This window comes from Rhineura floridana, chromosome 22 (assembly GCF_030035675.1).
Source record: "Rhineura floridana isolate rRhiFlo1 chromosome 22, rRhiFlo1.hap2, whole genome shotgun sequence".
Classification (NCBI taxonomy): domain Eukaryota; kingdom Metazoa; phylum Chordata; class Lepidosauria; order Squamata; family Rhineuridae; genus Rhineura; species Rhineura floridana.
The window spans coordinates 14,757,426-14,774,208 of record NC_084501.1 but is presented as its reverse complement, the minus strand read 5'-3'; the positions used below and the strand labels follow the sequence as shown (position 1 = coordinate 14,774,208).

Here is a 16,783-nt window from a genome sequence, read left to right as displayed (position 1 = left end):
TCATCATGATTTCAAAACAACGGGGAGAAACCATGGTGTTCTGACGTTTCCCCTCATATTGGAGTTTTTGACAGTGGGCTTTAAGCGCAAGATGAGATGATGGTTTGTTACAAATGGAACTTGGACTTTCTCATGAGCACAGCATCTGCTGCTACAGCCCTTCTCCTTCCCCTCCTCTCCGCTTGTCATTTCACTGTCAGAAGACTATCCTTGGTGGGTCTGTGTGAGCGTTGTTGTCTTTGTTGCATATGTACATGCACAAAGTTACATGGGTGGGAACTCTTTCATTTCATTTCAAAAAAACCTTTCCAATAAACACGGTGTCCTTACCTCACATCAGCTTCTTTATTTTTTAAGGCTGTGCTTGGTGCCCAGCAAGAGATGCCAGAGATTCCAGAAGGTAGTACAGGCTGAGAGTTTCTTGAACCCCTGGCCCCTGGAGGCTTATGACATGCCCCAGGGCATTATACTCTCTCAGATGCTATTTCACATCTACCTGAAGCTGGGAGCGATGAGGAGATCTGGAGGGAGATATGAGGAATGGGCCGTAGCTCAGCTGTTCTGCATGCAGAAGGTGTGACGTTCAACCCCTGGCATCTCCAGGTTGAGCTGGGACAGACCCCTGCATGAATCCCTGGAGAGCTGCTGCTGCTCAGTGTAGATGCACCAGTGGGTCTGGCCCAGTATAAGACATGTTTCTATCTTCCCAAGTCTGGCCACTGTGAGACAATCACATAAGGCTAAAAAAAGAGAGGCAGCAATGGCCAAGGGGAACACCCCCAAGAATTCCTACTTTTAAAAAAGGAAATTGCAACGCCCTCGCTGCCCAAGGGTGGGTGACCAGGACTCTGACCTTCTTAGAGGAGAAGTGAGTGGGGTGGCACCTTAACTCAAACAATAGCCCAGATCTGATTCTCCCTGCTGGTCTAAAGAGGTTCTCACCTGCTCCTCCTGATGGAAGAAACTTCTGCAGACTTCCTCCTCTAATGATGGGAGGGAAATTCACCCTGGTTGAAGGGACAGGAGTGGCATTTGCTTCCTAGCTTTGGATATGACAGTCAGTTTTAAGAGGGGGCATTAGCCTACTGGGATGGCATAACTCTTTCCCAATTATTGATTTTCAGTACATACAATAATAAATAATAATACATTTAATTTCTGTGTCGCCTATCTGGCCAAAGGCCACTCTAGGCGACGTACAAAACAGTTAAAATACAATGAGATAAAATACAATAATACAATGAAAACAGTATGAGAACAGTACAGCAGCAACAATATTAAAACAGGGTAGGAGGCATTTCAGTCACAGTAATTAACTCTCGTTTTACTTCCAAGAGGATACTTTTGGCAAAGAGCATGTGACAGAACAATCTGTGACATTCCTAGTTTCTTTATCACAAAGGTGAAATTGCACCGCATCTTAACCCCTGGACCTATTTGTTTGAACTTTGATATATTTCTTACCCAGGGGCACCTCCTGCATGGCCCCAGTTCTCAGTCTGACTGCCTAAAAACAAAGTAAGGGAGGAAAAGTAATTTCTTCTTCTGGTTTCCCTTTCCAAATATTTAAGTCTATCCTTATGTGAAAAGCACTAATATTTCTGAAATTTGGCAGATTTCACAACCTCAGTAGGGATGCACTCCTGAAGGAATTGATAGAAACTTTCCTCTTTTTTCAAAAAAATTAATACATGAATAAATATTCCTTCCAGAAAAACCCTTGATCCTAGTTGAAATTTGTCATCATTAATTCACTCTGGTAATATACTTGAAATTTTATTTATTTATTTATTTATTATTCATTATTAGACTTATATCCAACCCGTCCTCCAAGTAGGAGCCCAAGGTGGCAAACAAAAGCACTAAAAACACATTGAAACATCATAAAAACAGACTTTAAAATACATGAAAACAGAACATCTTTAAAGTTGTCATGCTCACTCCACTCTGGTCATATGCCTGCAAGTTTTATCCACTTATGTGAAAAGAAACAAAAGCTGCACCCATTCTTTATGTTTCCCATTCCAGAGCTTCAGATTTAACTGATCAGATTAGGACCTGAATAAGAAATCAGATTAGAATGAGGCAGAATGGATTTGAAAGAGAGACTAAAGAAGGAAGTGTGTCTCAACAGGACAGACATACACCTACAGCAATGAAAGACTCAGACATCATGATAACAAAGAAATTGCAATCAGAAGAAATAATGACCTGCTGCAACACTGATATGATAAGAGAATGCAGAGAACGTCCCCTTGTCATCCCTTGATGGATCTCTGAATATTCTTTGGGCCCGCAAAAGTGATGATGCTTCCAGTTTCCAGAGAAGGTCTTTGTCTAGAGTCATTTTAATTTACCTGTCATTTCACTCTCCTGCACAAAATGGCTTGTTGACTTTTCTGAAGCTGCTCACCGTAGAAATGCTTTCATGGATTCCTTTCCTCCCTACAATAAATGTTCTCTATCTGCATGACGATTATCTGTTGTGGTTTAATTCAGTTATAGTTTCTTTTAGTCATTATGGACAATCAGGTTGAGGCTCACGTTAGCTGGGGGGGGTACGTGTGCTCAAGGCAGATGCAATTTTCAGATGACCCAGATGGAAGAATTATCCATTTATGCTTCCTTCCTTCTTATGTGGCCCTTACATTCTGTGTTCAAGATTAAAATTCCAAATCAATGTTTATAATTATTTAATCAGGCTTTCAATTTCAAGTTCCTCCTCAGGGTTTTTTGTTGAAAACTGGATTGAGGCATAACCGTTTCTAGAAAGAGATTCTAGTATAGCGTAAAGTGCCCTTCAATGGATCAAAATGTGTTGGCGTTCTGTTCAAGTATTTGTTGGAATTTAGCACCAATTCCTCAAAATGCACACATCTTTATATGGAATTAGACATAACTGGAGCCAGGGCTGGCTCCAGGCATGTGGGGGCCCTTGGGCATCAGCTTGCCCTGGCCCCCGGTGGGTGGGTGTGCGCATTCACACCCCCTGCGTCCCCTACCTGTCTAGTCTTTCCCATTGCCCTTAATGAAGATGGCGGCTGTGGTTTCCCTAAGGGGAATGAAGCCTCCACCGCCATCTTTGTTGATGGCACACGTGCGTGCTATGCGTGCATATCTCTGCCATTAACTAAGATGGCGGCAGCGGCTTCAGTACCTTAGGGAAGCTGTGGCCGCCATCTTTATTAAGGGCAATGCTAAAAAGCCAGCTGACAGGTAAGGGAGGGCATGGGGGTGCGGATCGCGGAAGGGGAGCAGAGAGCCCCTCAAGGGCCGCTCAGGGGCTCCTGTAGCTCCGGGTCCCTCGGGCCAGTGCCCAACCTGGCCGCCCTTTAGAACTGGCCCTGGGAGAGAAGACCTATCCTAGACCCAGACTGGGCAGATGAATGCAGCTGGAGTGACGTGTAGGAGCTCTGAACCAAAAACAGGCAAGAATCTCTTAGTCTCAAGGTTTGCACCGAAACCAAGACTCTCTCCCTGGCTCTCTCCCTGCAGTCCTGCCTTGAGAGCGTTGTTTTAGAGCGTGGCTATATGTGTTGGAGCGCAGATCACCATTGCCCCCCCTTCTCTCCTTCTCAGCTTCTTTTCCTAGATTCAAGCCTCGGTCTTAAAAAGACTTTTTCTCTCTCCCCCTCCTGCCCTGGAGGGGTCTGAGCATCTGGTGAGTTTGTGGCGTCTGTCTGTGTGTCTGTCTCTTGCTGACCCTGAAAAACTTAGGCTACTTTCTTTGGACAGTAGATATATTCTACTCTTCCAACACTACCCACTCTACATGGGCATACACCATTTTACAGTGGAATTCTTCTACAACGCCCTTTTAATATGGCTTACGTTAATCTGTTCAATCTTGCTCTAGGAAAAGCTCTTCTACATTTAAGTATTACTAGATTTTGTAAATAGGGTGCCAGTGAATTCAGATGACTGAGCGGAAAACTGTGACACTATGGGCAGAATTTTCTTATAGCAGCCAAATTGCTTTGTTGTTCAATGTCATAGAGGCCCAGTTTAATTAGAACTCTTGCTTTGTTAGCCCCTTAGATTGCTGTGGTGATAAACCATAAGAGGAGCGCCTTAAGGAGACGCCAAGTATATCTGCAGTCTGCAGAAACATGGACCAGGAAAGGGCTGAGTTGGCAAACACCACACCCACCACGCGAAACTTTGCGGTCATCCAGCAGTTGTTATGGCTTTGAAGCAGGAAGGACAACATGAATGATGCTCAAAATTTATTTATTTTATTTAATTTATTTAATTGCATTTCTAATCCGCCCTATAGCAACAGCTCCCAGGGCGGTGTACAACACGATAAAACCACAATATTTAAAATACAAGCAAGTGTGTATCGCGCATACAATTATAAAACATATTTAAAAACAGAGTAAAAGAAAATAAACATAAGATTAAATTAAAATAAAAAGCTTAATATGCCTGGGTGAAGAGGTGGGTTTTTACCTGGCGCCGAAAAGGTGACAGAGAAGGCACCAGGCGTATCTCATCTGGGAGGGCATTCCATAATTCAGGGGCCACCACCGAAAAGGTCCTAGATCTTGTTACTGTTCTCCGGGCCTCTGTATGAGTTGGGACCCGGAGAAGGGCCTTAGACATCGAGCATAGTGAACAGGTAGGAACATAGTGAGAGAGGCGTTCCATCAGATATTGCGGTCCAGTGCCATTAAGGGCTTTATAGGTAAGGACCAACACTTTGAATCTGGCCCAGAAACGTATTGGAAGCCAGTGCAGTTGGGCCAGAATAGGTGTTATGTGGTCGAATTTCTTCGTCCCAGTAAGAACTCTGGCCCCGGCATTCTGCACTAGCTGAAGTTTCCGAATCGTTTTCAAAGGTAACCCTATGTAGAGAGCATTACAGTAATCCAATCTAGAGGTTACCAGAGCGTGAGTAACTGAGGCTAGGTTCTCCCTGTCCAGATAGGGTTGTAGTTGGGCTACCAGCCGAAGCTGGTAGACCGCATTTCGTGCCACCGAGGCTACTTGGGCCTCGAGTGACAGAAGCGGATCTAATAAGATCCCCAAACTATGGACCTGTTCCTTTAGGGGGAGTGTAACCCCATCTAGGGCAGGTCTGACATCAACCATCTGAGCAGAGGGCCCCCCGACCAACAGCATCTCAGTCTTGTCTGGATTGAGCTTCAGTCTGTTAGCTCTCATCCAGTCCATTATCGCGGCCAGGCAGCGGTTCAGTACAGCAACAGCCTCACCTGAAGAAGATGAGAAGGAGAAATAGAGCTGCGTATCATCAGCATATTGCTGGAAGCGCACTCCAAAACTCCTGATGACCTCGCCCAGCAGCTTCATATAGATATTAAAAAGCATGGGGGACAGAACTGAGCCCAGCGGGACCCCATATTGTAGCACCCAGGGACTCGAGTAATGTTCCCCAAGCATCACCCTCTGGAGATGATTCCCGAGATAGGAACACAGCCACCGCCAAGCAGTGCCTCCAACTCCTAAATCCGCGAGTCGCCCCAGAAGGATACCATGGTCGATGGTATCAAAAGCCGCCGAGAGATCAAGGAGAACCAATAGAGTTACACTCCCTCTGTCTTTCTCCCGACAGAGGTCATCATACAGGGCGACCAAGGCTGTTTCTTTCTTTCCTTTTTTTAAATAATTTTTATTCAAATTTTTCAAAAGACAAACAAAACAAAGTCAAAAAACAACAATACAAAAAAAAATAGTTGACTTCCGATTTGTCGCAGATCAGCTATAAGTATATAATATATATCAAACCTGTCCCTTAATATATACATACAGGATCACTTTTCTCCATAGGCTATCTTAGTTAATTGTCAAATCCCAATATCATCATTTTATTTTGATCTTTCAACAAAAAGTCTAAGAGAGGCTTCCATTCCTTAAGAAATGTGTCTGTCGATTTTTCTCTAAGTAAACATGTCAATTTATCCATCTCTACTAAGTCCATTAATTTCAATAGCCATTCTTCCGTTGTTGGTGTTGATTCCATTTTCCACTTTTGTGCATATAATAATCTTGCTGCCGTAATCATATATAATATTATTCTTCCATATTTCTTTTCTATTTGTTTATCCATAAAACCCAATAAAAAAAATTCTGGTTTTGACTGAATATTTATCTTTAGAATTTTTTGCATCATCCTACCTATCTGTGCCCAAAATGATTTTGCCTTTTTACACAGCCACCACATATGACAAAAAATGATCCTTCTTGTTGTTTACATTTCCAACAAACATTAGAAACATTACTATACATTTTTGACAACTTTTCTGGAGTCATGTACCAACGGTACATCATTTTATAGAAATTTTCTTTGAGATTATAGCATAATGTAAATCTCAAGCCTTTTTTCCACATATTTTCCCATTGATCCATTTGTATGTTATAACCAAAAATTTTTGCCCACTTTACCATACACTCTTTTACTTGTTCTTCTTCCATATCCATTTTCAGTAAGAGTTTATACATTTTCGCAATTGTATTTTCATCATTTGTACACAAACCTATTTCAAAATCAGATTTACTTATTTCAAACCCATGCATTTTCTTGTCATTTTATATCTTTCAAACAATTGTAAATAGGCAAACCATTGAGAACTATATCCTTCCTTTATCAGTTGTTCTCTCTCTTTCATTATATATTCTCCATGTACATTTTCTAATAGTTCTTGATAAGTTAACCATTTATCTTTTCCAGCCATTTCTCTTCTGTAAAACGCTTCTTGACCAAGGCTGTTTCTGTACCAAACCCCGGCCGAAAGCCGGATTGAAATGGATCCAGATAATCAGTTTCATCCAAAAGGGCCTGGAGTTGGCGAGCGACCATGCGCTCTAGAACCTTGCCCAGAAATGGAACATTTGCTACCGGCCTATAGTTGTTAAAATTGTCAGGGTCCAAGTAGGGCTTTTTTAGGAGCGGTCTCACTACCACCTGTTTCAGGCAAAGTGGGACTACTCCCTCTCGTAAGGAGGCATTAATCACCTCCTTGGCCCAGCCGGCCGTTCCATTTCTGCTAGCTTTTATTATCCACGAGGGGCAAGGGTCCAGAGCGGAAGTGGTCGCCCGTACCTGTCCAAGCACCTTGTCCACATCCTCGAGCTGTACCAACTGAAACTCATCCAATAAAACAGGACAAGACTGTGTTCTGGACACCTCATTAGATTCAGCTGTTGCAATATTGGAGTCAAGGTCCCGACGGATGTTTATGATCTTATCTTGGAAGTGCCTCGCAAACTCATTACAGCGGGCTATTGATGGTAATATTGCGTCCGGAGGACAAGAGTGTAAAAGTCTCCGGACAACTTTGTAAAGTTCCACAAAAGTAATTAACGAGAATGCTGAGACTCCCAAAATGAAATAGAACACAAGAGGTACTTATCTCTTAATTCAAAATCAAAGGGAAAGTTCTTGGAACCCAATCTATGGGACTCCCAGCGACCTGGGCTGTGATTGCAGAGACGCTAATTAGTATGATCTAAGCTGGATGCATGCAAAGTTTGCACTTTGGGAGGGTGGATCAAGCTGCCGAAGGTCTGAAAGAAAACATATCAAAATCTCTGCCCCAGAAGATCTTCTTAACACTGTTATTCACCAACTCTTGTCTCCAGAATCTCTGAGAGATGACCATGTCTGCACTTTTCACCCTCTTCTGGAGGAACTGCTAGAAACTTTTCCTCTTTTTCAAAAAATAAATAAATGCATGAATAAATATTCCTTCCATGAAAGCCATGGATCTAGTTGAAATTTGTCGTGCTTAATCCACTCTGGTCAGATGCCTGAATATTTTTTTATTTATTCATTTATTATGATTTATTATTAGATGTATATCCCATCCTTCCTCCCAGTAGCAGCCAAAAGTGGCAAACAGAAGCTCTAAAAACAATTTAGAATATCATAAAAAAGAAGTGAAAATATATGAAAAGAAAACATCTTTAAACTTGTCATGCTTAATCCACTCTGGTCATACGCCTGCAAATTTTATCCACTTATGTGAAGAAGAACAAACCTGTAGCCATTCTTTGTTTCCTATTATAGAGCTTGAGATTTAACTGATCAGATGAGGAGCCAAATAACCAATGGGATTGGAATGAGACAGAATGGTTTTGAAAGAGCGAGTAAGAAAGGAAGAGTATCCCAAGACAGTATACATACATGTACAGCGAAGAAAGATTCACACACGATAACAAATTCAATCAGAAAAAAAGAGTGAATTGCTGCAACACTGATATGTTACAAAAATGCAGAGAATGTCCCCTTGTCATCCCTTCCTAGATCTCTGAATATTCTTCAGGTCTGCAAAAGTGATGATGCTTCCAGTTTCCAGGGAAGGACTTACTTGCTTGCATATCTTTGCCTTATGTCATTTTAATTCACCTGCCATTTCACTCTCCTGCACAAAATGTCTGGTTGACTTTTTGAAGGTGGTCTTCTCAAATGCGTTCATGCATTCCTTTCCACACTACAATAAATCCTATCTATCAGCATGGCTATTATCTGTTGTGGTTCTATTTGGTTTTAATTTCTTTTAGTCATTTGGGGCAATCAGGCTAAGACTCAGGTTGGCAGGGGAGTTGCTCAAGGCAGATGCAATTTTTGGATGACCCAGATGGAAGAATTCTCCATTTATGCTTCCTTCCTTCTTATGTGGCCCTTACTTTCTACATTCAAAATCAAAATTGCATATCAGTGTTCATAACTATTTAATCAGGTTTTAGCCACCTCCAAGTGAGCAGAAAAAGGGTCTTGATGTTCAAGATAGTCTTAGCGGTTGGCCGCTATATTAGTAAGGCACAGAAGTTCAATACCAGCATCCTTTTTAAAAGGATTACAAATCTGGATTGAGCTCTCCCTCCCTAGATATTAAGACCTGAGGTGAGCTGAGTCCAGTTATTTCCCCTCATTTCAAGATACCTCTCGTGGCTGTTGTTGAAACTGGATTGAGGCATAACTCTTTCTAGAAAGAGATTCCCTCGAGCAAAGTGTCAACTGCCCTTCAATGAATGAATGTTTGTTGATGTTGTGTTCTAGTATTAGTCAGCATTTTTGTACTAATTCCTCAACATGCAAACATCAAATGGAATTAATGAATGGAGCAATGAGCTGGAAGCTCACCTAACGCCTGCACAATGGGGAAAAAGCCCTATGTGGTATTAAATTAGCCACTCGTGCCATTAGGCTGAGCCTAACCCAACAGAAAATCATCCTCCGGGCCTACTGGACACCAGGACGCCTTAAGTGCAGGGACATTCCACTGCTACAGATGCAAACATCCACAAACCAACCTCACTTACCTACTATGCTACTGATCAGTAATCAAACCCTTCTGGAACAAAGTACAAGCTAGCATTAACTTGGTTTTTGACCAATCCTCATTAATAGGAGACACCAATGTCGTAATCTGCTACATACCTGCCAGTTGGGGGACCATCCGAAGGATGGGAAGGATGGGTCCACTGGGCCATGTTGCTGGAATAGTTGCTGGAATACCACAGGAGAGGAGAGTGCTGTTGTGCTCAGATCCTGCTTGCAGGCTTCCCATTGGGACATACCCAAGTTTGGGCATTGCACCTCCAACTTAGTTAGATAGTTAGAACTACGTATGCTTTTCCTATCTACTCTGTATTTCTATAAATAAAGTAGCTTTTCTTATTGTGCGAAGTCTTAAGTCTGAGTGGTCTAAATGCAGGGTAAAAGTCTGCTACTTTCATAAATACACAAACGGGCACACACGCAGCTCAGACCACTGAGGATCTCTGCACATATATACATATTTCCATCACAGAGTCAACCAAAATTACAGGAGGCATTTTGAAAGGAACCCATCATGGAGAGGCAGCCCTAATCTCTCTGTAAAAGCAAGACATGCTTTGAGACCCTTGCCTTCCTGCCCTTTAGGGATTTGGGTTTGCTGGCACAATGGAGCTGTTTGATCTCTCCCTCCCCTTCCAATATTAAGCAGGCGGCTTTGTACACTGCCTCAAGATGCAATCTGAAACCCATTCAACCCTGGAGTAAGCTCCATTGAATTTAATATAGGGACACTTAGACACCATGTTCTTGCAGCTACAATGAACACCAGATGAGATTCACATTATTAGCCACAGCTGATGAACACACAGCCAATGGTTCTGCAAAAAGTCATTTCTGAATCGGCTTCAAGAGAATGCTACACTCTGCAGGAGATGGGCCCCATCTGCATGGACAACACTGCTTTATAAGCGGGTGACAAGAAAAACGGACCACCTCTTGCTTGGACAAACTTTGCTATGGCTTTGCTGACACAGCAGTGGGCAACTTTGGCTCTGGGGTGCCTGAGCAACTGATCTGCTGCTCAAAATGGAGGCAAATATCTCCTCCCCTCATTCCATCTCTGGAAAGCCAACAAATACAATATGGCAGGCCAAGCTGATCCAACCACAGTGTGGTCTTTGCACATTGTTCTGTCTGACAATCCACACCTGCTTTCAGCCTGTAACAAATCAAAGATTACTGACAGTTTGTGATTTTGCCTGGCAGGGAATGTAGCCCTTAGATGCATCTGATCTCCAGCAACTGATGGCCATGATCTGGAAAGTGGATATATCCCATTCCCAGAGCTTGGAAAAGTTACTTTTTTGAACTACAACTCTTATCAGCCCCAGCCAGCATGGCCAATGGATTGAGCTGATGGGAGTTGTAGTTCAAAAAGTGATTTTTCCAAGCTCTGCCCATTCCACTGTGGAGGTGGCAGCCTCAATTCTATAGGAATGTGTACCAAACTCATTCCCATGGGAGCCAGCCTTATCCAGGTATAGTTTGTGAGTCCCTGTCAGCTGGGGCTTAGTGAGGGGAGAGGCATCCTGGTGAACAGCCCTGCCCCCTGTGGCTGCAAACAGAGGTAAGCCCCGATGACTCAGAGTGAACAGGGCCCCTTAGGAGGAGATGGACTCATGGAGATGGATGTCCTTTGGCTTTTTGGTCTGGCTTAGACTTATGGGTGGTGTCTAGCAGCCTGGATTTGGAGAGTGTGACATCACCCCATTGAAGAGACTCGGATGAAGCATTATTCTGGTTTGGGACCAGGAACTCACAGGGCCTAAGGTGTTAACATTTCATTGGCTCCTTTATTTCTTTAATGAATTTAGACCCCATCTTTCAGAAAACTTACCTTGCAATATTTCTAAAATGTAAAATTAAGAACAAAATTTTGATCGGATCCTAGTGCACATCAGGATTCATCAGCCTGAATGATTCCACTTTTTTCCCCTCTACAGATTTATACCTGTCTCACTACTATGTCCACCTATGCAATGCCATCTATGTTTACCCCACCAAACGTGGTGAGGATCAACCCAATTCCCTTTAATATTACTGTCCACGGACCAATATGGGCACCCAGAAGATATGAAGGCCCTCTGAGAAACAACCCTGCCCAGAGATATGGAGCAGTCTCTGCTTTTGGCCTTTTTCATCCTTTGTCTAACGGTCAGTCGTCATCACTGATGCAACCAAACTCCTTTATTTACAGTTCCAGAACTAGCTCTCATCTCCTCTGGTGACAAGTGCTGTGCTGCGTGCAGGATGAGCCAGTCCCTCTTTGACAAGCATATGTCATTCACTCTTTGCTATCCCTCAAATTCTGTTGAAAGTGCATTCAGGTTGCCTTGACAGAAAAAGCAAAAAGGTCAAGGGCGTAGCAACTGGGGGGGGGGGGAATGAGGTCATTTTCCCCCAATGATAATTCTACCCCCCAGTGAAATTTTCCTTCAGTCCCCAAATTTCTAGCATTGCAGTAACTTAAAAGTTCAGCTGAGCTTTTGGAAATACAGTTTAGCCATCCAAAGAGAGGGTCAGGGCAACGTTACCAAGGGAATGTGAACACATCAAATACAAGAGTTCAGGGTTTGAGTGAAGTGAACAGAAGTCTTGGTGGATGGGAGAGGGAGTTGGCAAACCTAAGAGTTTGCAATTGGAGGAAGGGAAGGCAGGAAGGACAGTATTGCTGTGCACTGCAGAGCGTGTCCCCCTCTTCTGTAGTGCTCAGCCTGTAGGTGGTGGTGTTATTCATTCATTTGATGGGTGTGCCTAGGCTTTGGGGCTTAAGACTGTAAAGCAGCCTAGCCTAATCCAGGACAGGACGTGAGAAGAAGCAGAGAGGTGAGTGAGCTGTTTGTCCCAGGAAGCCTAATGAGATCTTACTAACTTAGCCCAGGCAATGGGGAGCTGGCATATTGTGTGCGTGTGCGAGCACATATGTCTGGGAGGCATTTCTTCCTTAGTTTGTTAAAGAAGTTAAAAATACCCCCTTTCCATCCTTTCAGGCTGGTTCTATTTCAAAATGGTTTTGAAAAATATAATATGGCTAGAGCCTTAGTTCCTACAGTTTTTGACCTGCTACCAACTATGCAAATAATCATTATAAACAATTAATCTTATTTAACATCTCATGCGAACTTATGTACTACCAAAATAGGGTGTGTGAGATTTAGGGTGCGTGGCATTGCCATCAGAGGCAGCATTAGCAGGCTGGCTCAGGGCTTTTCTGCCAAACAGAAATTGCCACCACACCAAAAGAAGACTCGTGACACAGAGATGGAACAATGTTATATTTATTAAAATATAACAACTGTTTAAACTTCAACCAATTCAACCAATTAACCAAATAGAAACTTCTTTGGGCAGGTGAGGATAAAATTGATAAGTTGATTTGCTTTTTTGTAAACTTCACAAGTCGTAGTGCTTAAATCAGGGGTGTATTTTTCTCATTGTCTATGAACAGCTTTTCCCCAAAAAAGCTTTTTCCTCTTTTATAGTGACCGATGGGCCAACCCTTCTGCCCGCCCCCATTTTTTGTCTCTGTTCACCCAATGAAAATGGTCTTGCTACACTCCTGGAAAAGGTGCAGGTCTAAGAAAGATGGAAGGGAAACTATAAGGAGCCTTGAGCAGGTAGGTCTTGGCATGACTGATCCAGTCAGTTCTGGCTTGTCTGGATAGAGAGGCATTTCTGATCTTTGGGTCCATACATTAATCAGCCGTTAATCCATTTTATGTACAATCCCCCCCCTTTCCTGTGAGGATTGTGCTGCCATTCAAAAGAGAGACCAGATCATCCTGCTCTTATTACAGGAGCAGTCGACAAAGGAGAAGACTGCTGAACCATGCCTGATCTAGTCCACTTCTAGTTCCAATTTGAATCCATGTTGTGACTTTTTCTGCGGTTGTTTGCATGGTTGCCACGCAAAATTGGAAACAGGTACAAAACACTTATGGAAGAGTGTTCCCAACAAATGTGCAGCTTGGCTTTAATGGAAAAAGCTTACATAACAAACATGTCTGAGGCATGATCCTAATAGAACAAAACACACATTTCTCATCAAATGCTTCATCATCACATAGGAATACTGTTGTACAGACTCGCTGTGTTACATTTTTCCATCCAGGAGTATCGGTGCAGGTCTCACACTGAAATTTCACCAGATTCCACTCTTGTTACACTTCGCACCGCACCCTTGCACAGGAAGGAAAAGAGAGGCTCCAGTGCTTTACCAGTCTACCTCTTTGCTCCCCACCACACCACACCCCCATCCAGTGAATGCCAAAGAGCTCCTTCCTCCTTTATAATCTTGCCTTGCCCCTTGCTGCTGTCTGTTCCGCACAACATAGGGAGCTGACCTTTAGTGTGGTGGCACCGACCCTCCCCTTAAATGTTAGACAGATGCCATGTCTGTTCTCTTTTTGGTGCCTACTGAAGACCTTCCCCTTTCAACAAGCCTCTTACGTAGACACGGCATCCTAGGCTGCTTTCACACATGGGGCTGATTGCGTTAGTTTAACGGATTTAAAAGGCAGCGCTTCTGTCCCAATTTCTAAAATCCCTTTCACACTGCACTACCCGTTGCGTTAAGGAACAGCAGCTTTTTCAGCTGACATACCGGCATTTTGCGCAACTGTCTTTCACACATCTCATTTTTGTCCCTCATCTATGCACACTGTTCCTCACTGTGTAGGAGGGCTAAGATCTCGTCCCGTCACCATGAAAGCCCTCTCCCTTTAGGAACTGACTTTTTACATTGTTTTAGTTGTATCAAGACAGGGGAATGTGTGGGAAATGTTGCTGGTATCAGCACCGATGCCGGAATACCGGTACAACATTCATCAGGCAAAACAAACAAAACCCACTCGACTAAAGGGCAGGGACGCACTGCATGCTGGGATGCCTGTTACATGAGCGGCTGCAGCTACGGATAAACTCCTGCAATCTTCCAAGTTCCCAGCCGTGCGAAGAGATTATTTCTCGTATCTGCTTTTTTAGTACTTTTTAAAGCTGTTTCATTTTAATGTATTTTTAAAGAGATGTTGTTTTAATAGGTTTTAAAGTTTTTTTGCTTGTTATGAAGATGTCTTAGGGTGCTTTTAGTGTTTTGCTTGCAGCCCTGGGCTCTATTTGGGAGGAAGGGCAGGATGTAAATTTAACAAATAAACAATTAACAAGTAAACTAGTATTCAAGTGCACAGAAACATTAATCAGCCTAAATGATTCCACTCTGTTTTCCCCACAGATTCCTTCTGGACTGGAAGGCCATCTATCAACATTGGAGTGAGGGAAATGCTCTAGTCGTGGCCATTGTGAGCACCCTTTCATTTTTATAGTCCTCTTCTCTACCCACCACTCCCACATCCTCCCCTGTCTGTTGCAGTCCCTGTATCAATTTTGGATGTTGGGAGATCCCTATTCCTCCTGAGTAACAATCCTGCCCAGAGATATGGAGGGTTCTCAGGCCATAGTGTTCCTCATCCTTCATCTGAAATTCATCTGCCACCCATGGTGCAACCAAACTCCTTTTTTTGTAATCCCGGAAGAAGCTCACATCTCCTCTGGTGACAGGTCCTGCGCTGTGTGCAGGATAAGCTGGCCCTTTCATTGAATGGGGACATGATCATCACAGGAATGGAACAAAATGGCACTCAGATTGCACAAAATGGTTTAACAGCAGATGATTGTATGGGTTTTGGTGTCAGACATGTTTCTCTGGATGGAAAGGCTCAACAGGAGCACGCTGGATCCATGATTGCTCATCACCTCTGACACTCAGACCTACACCTGCCTGCTCAAAGCTTCCTTTAGGTTTCCCTCCAATTCTCTTAGTTATGGAGTTTTTTCTTCCTTTCTTTCAAGGCAACCTGAAGGCACTTTGATCAACATTCAAGGGAGCCCAAATTCACTGCTCATTCTTTGATGCATCTCTGACTATTCCTCAGGCCTGCAAGATTTATGATGCTTCCACTTTGCTGAGAAGCTGTCATTCTCTGTGTACTTATGCCTTGTCTCATTTTACTCCTCATTCATCTGTCATTTCACTCTTCTGCACAAAATGTATTGTTCACCTTTCTGAAGCTGCTCAACATGGAAAGGCTTCCCTGCACTCCTCTTCCCCCTACAATAAACCTCATCTATCTGCATCCAAATGATCTGTTGTGGTCCTCTTATGTTTTACTCCTTTGGGGCAATCAGGTTTAGATTCCGGTTGGGTGAGGATTGTTCAAGATAGAAGTGATTTTAGGAAAGATACAGTTTTGGGAGTTCAACACTAAAAAGGTAAAGTCTTAGTGATTGGTCACTGTTTGAATAAGGTCTCAAAGTTCAATTCCAGCATCCTTTTCAAAAGGATTAAAAATCTGGGTTGAACTCTCCTTCCTCAGTTATTATGACCTGAGCTGCGCTTAGCCCAATTATTTCCCTTCAATGTCAAGGTACCTGTCAGGATTGTTGCTGAAATTGGATTGAGCTATCACGATTTCTAGAAAGAGATTCCCTCTAATATTCTGTAAGCTAGTCCTCAATGGATGAATGTGCTTTGACATTCTGTTCTAGAATACAATCCAATTTCGTCTGGAACATTCTGCACCTAGGGATCCCACACAAACAATAAAAGATTAATCAAATGGAACAATGTGTCCCAAGGCTGACTTGTGGTTGCCAACATATTTGTGGGGTATACGCCTTGTACTGCCCTCTGGGGGGCAGTTTTAGAAAACAGCAGACCCAAAGACAGGTGTGGGTTGAAACAGGATGCAACCTTATTAAATACCACAACTAATTTGTGCCGGCATGGCACTGGAGATAGGGTCGAAGTCTCCTTCAACCACCTGTCTGTTGATTGACAACTGCCTCAGAATGACTATTGAGGGAACCTGGGCAGTTGGCAAGAGTAAAATGGATCCAGTCTGGTGCTTTCCAGTCATCTGGAGCCACACTAGCAACTGAGGTTAGTTGGCTTCAGATCGGGTCACCAAGAGAAGCCCATACTATGAACTGCCCTCCAAGGTGATGTTAATTCTCCTGTCCAATGCCATTTCCATGCCTTCCAAAAGTTGTGAAAAAATATAAGTAATGTGTAATAGTTCTAGCTGTTCACTGAGGGAAAGGAGGAACAGCCCTCCCCATGGGAGAGGAAAAAATCCTTTCTGACCCTGTTAACTGGAGACCCTAGAAAGCCTCAACAGGAGCTGGACCCCAAGGGTGGGTGGATTGGGCGAATTTCACAAAGGAGGGGATCCAAGGAGGGGATCTGAGGAGGTGCTGTACCAGCACTTCTGCAGGTCAAGGCACCACCAGCCATGGATTCTTCCCCTCCCTTGCCAGGGCCAGCCCCACAACCCCACAACCAGGTCTCTGCACACAATGGCAGCCAGAACTTTGTATAAAGAAAGATGTGTTTCCTAGGCCACCTCAAATAAGACTCATGGAACTCACAAAGTATTTGATGGTGATCTGCAAAGAAGACAAATATGTAGATGTTTGAACGTC

At 43.3% G+C, this 16,783-nt stretch overlaps 1 long non-coding RNA gene across 1 annotated transcript in view; it reads left to right on the top strand.

The window, feature by feature from the left end:
- The window catches only part of LOC133375221 (uncharacterized), a 38,353-nt gene extending 22,912 nt beyond the window's left edge, over positions 1 to 15,441 (top strand). Inside the window, exons 2-4 of the long non-coding RNA XR_009760104.1 lie at positions 12,787 to 12,921; positions 14,535 to 14,601; positions 15,152 to 15,441. This is a non-coding gene — a long non-coding RNA (uncharacterized LOC133375221). The remainder of the gene's footprint in view (positions 1 to 12,786; positions 12,922 to 14,534; positions 14,602 to 15,151) is intronic.
- Positions 15,442 to 16,783: the final 1,342 nt, after the last annotated feature.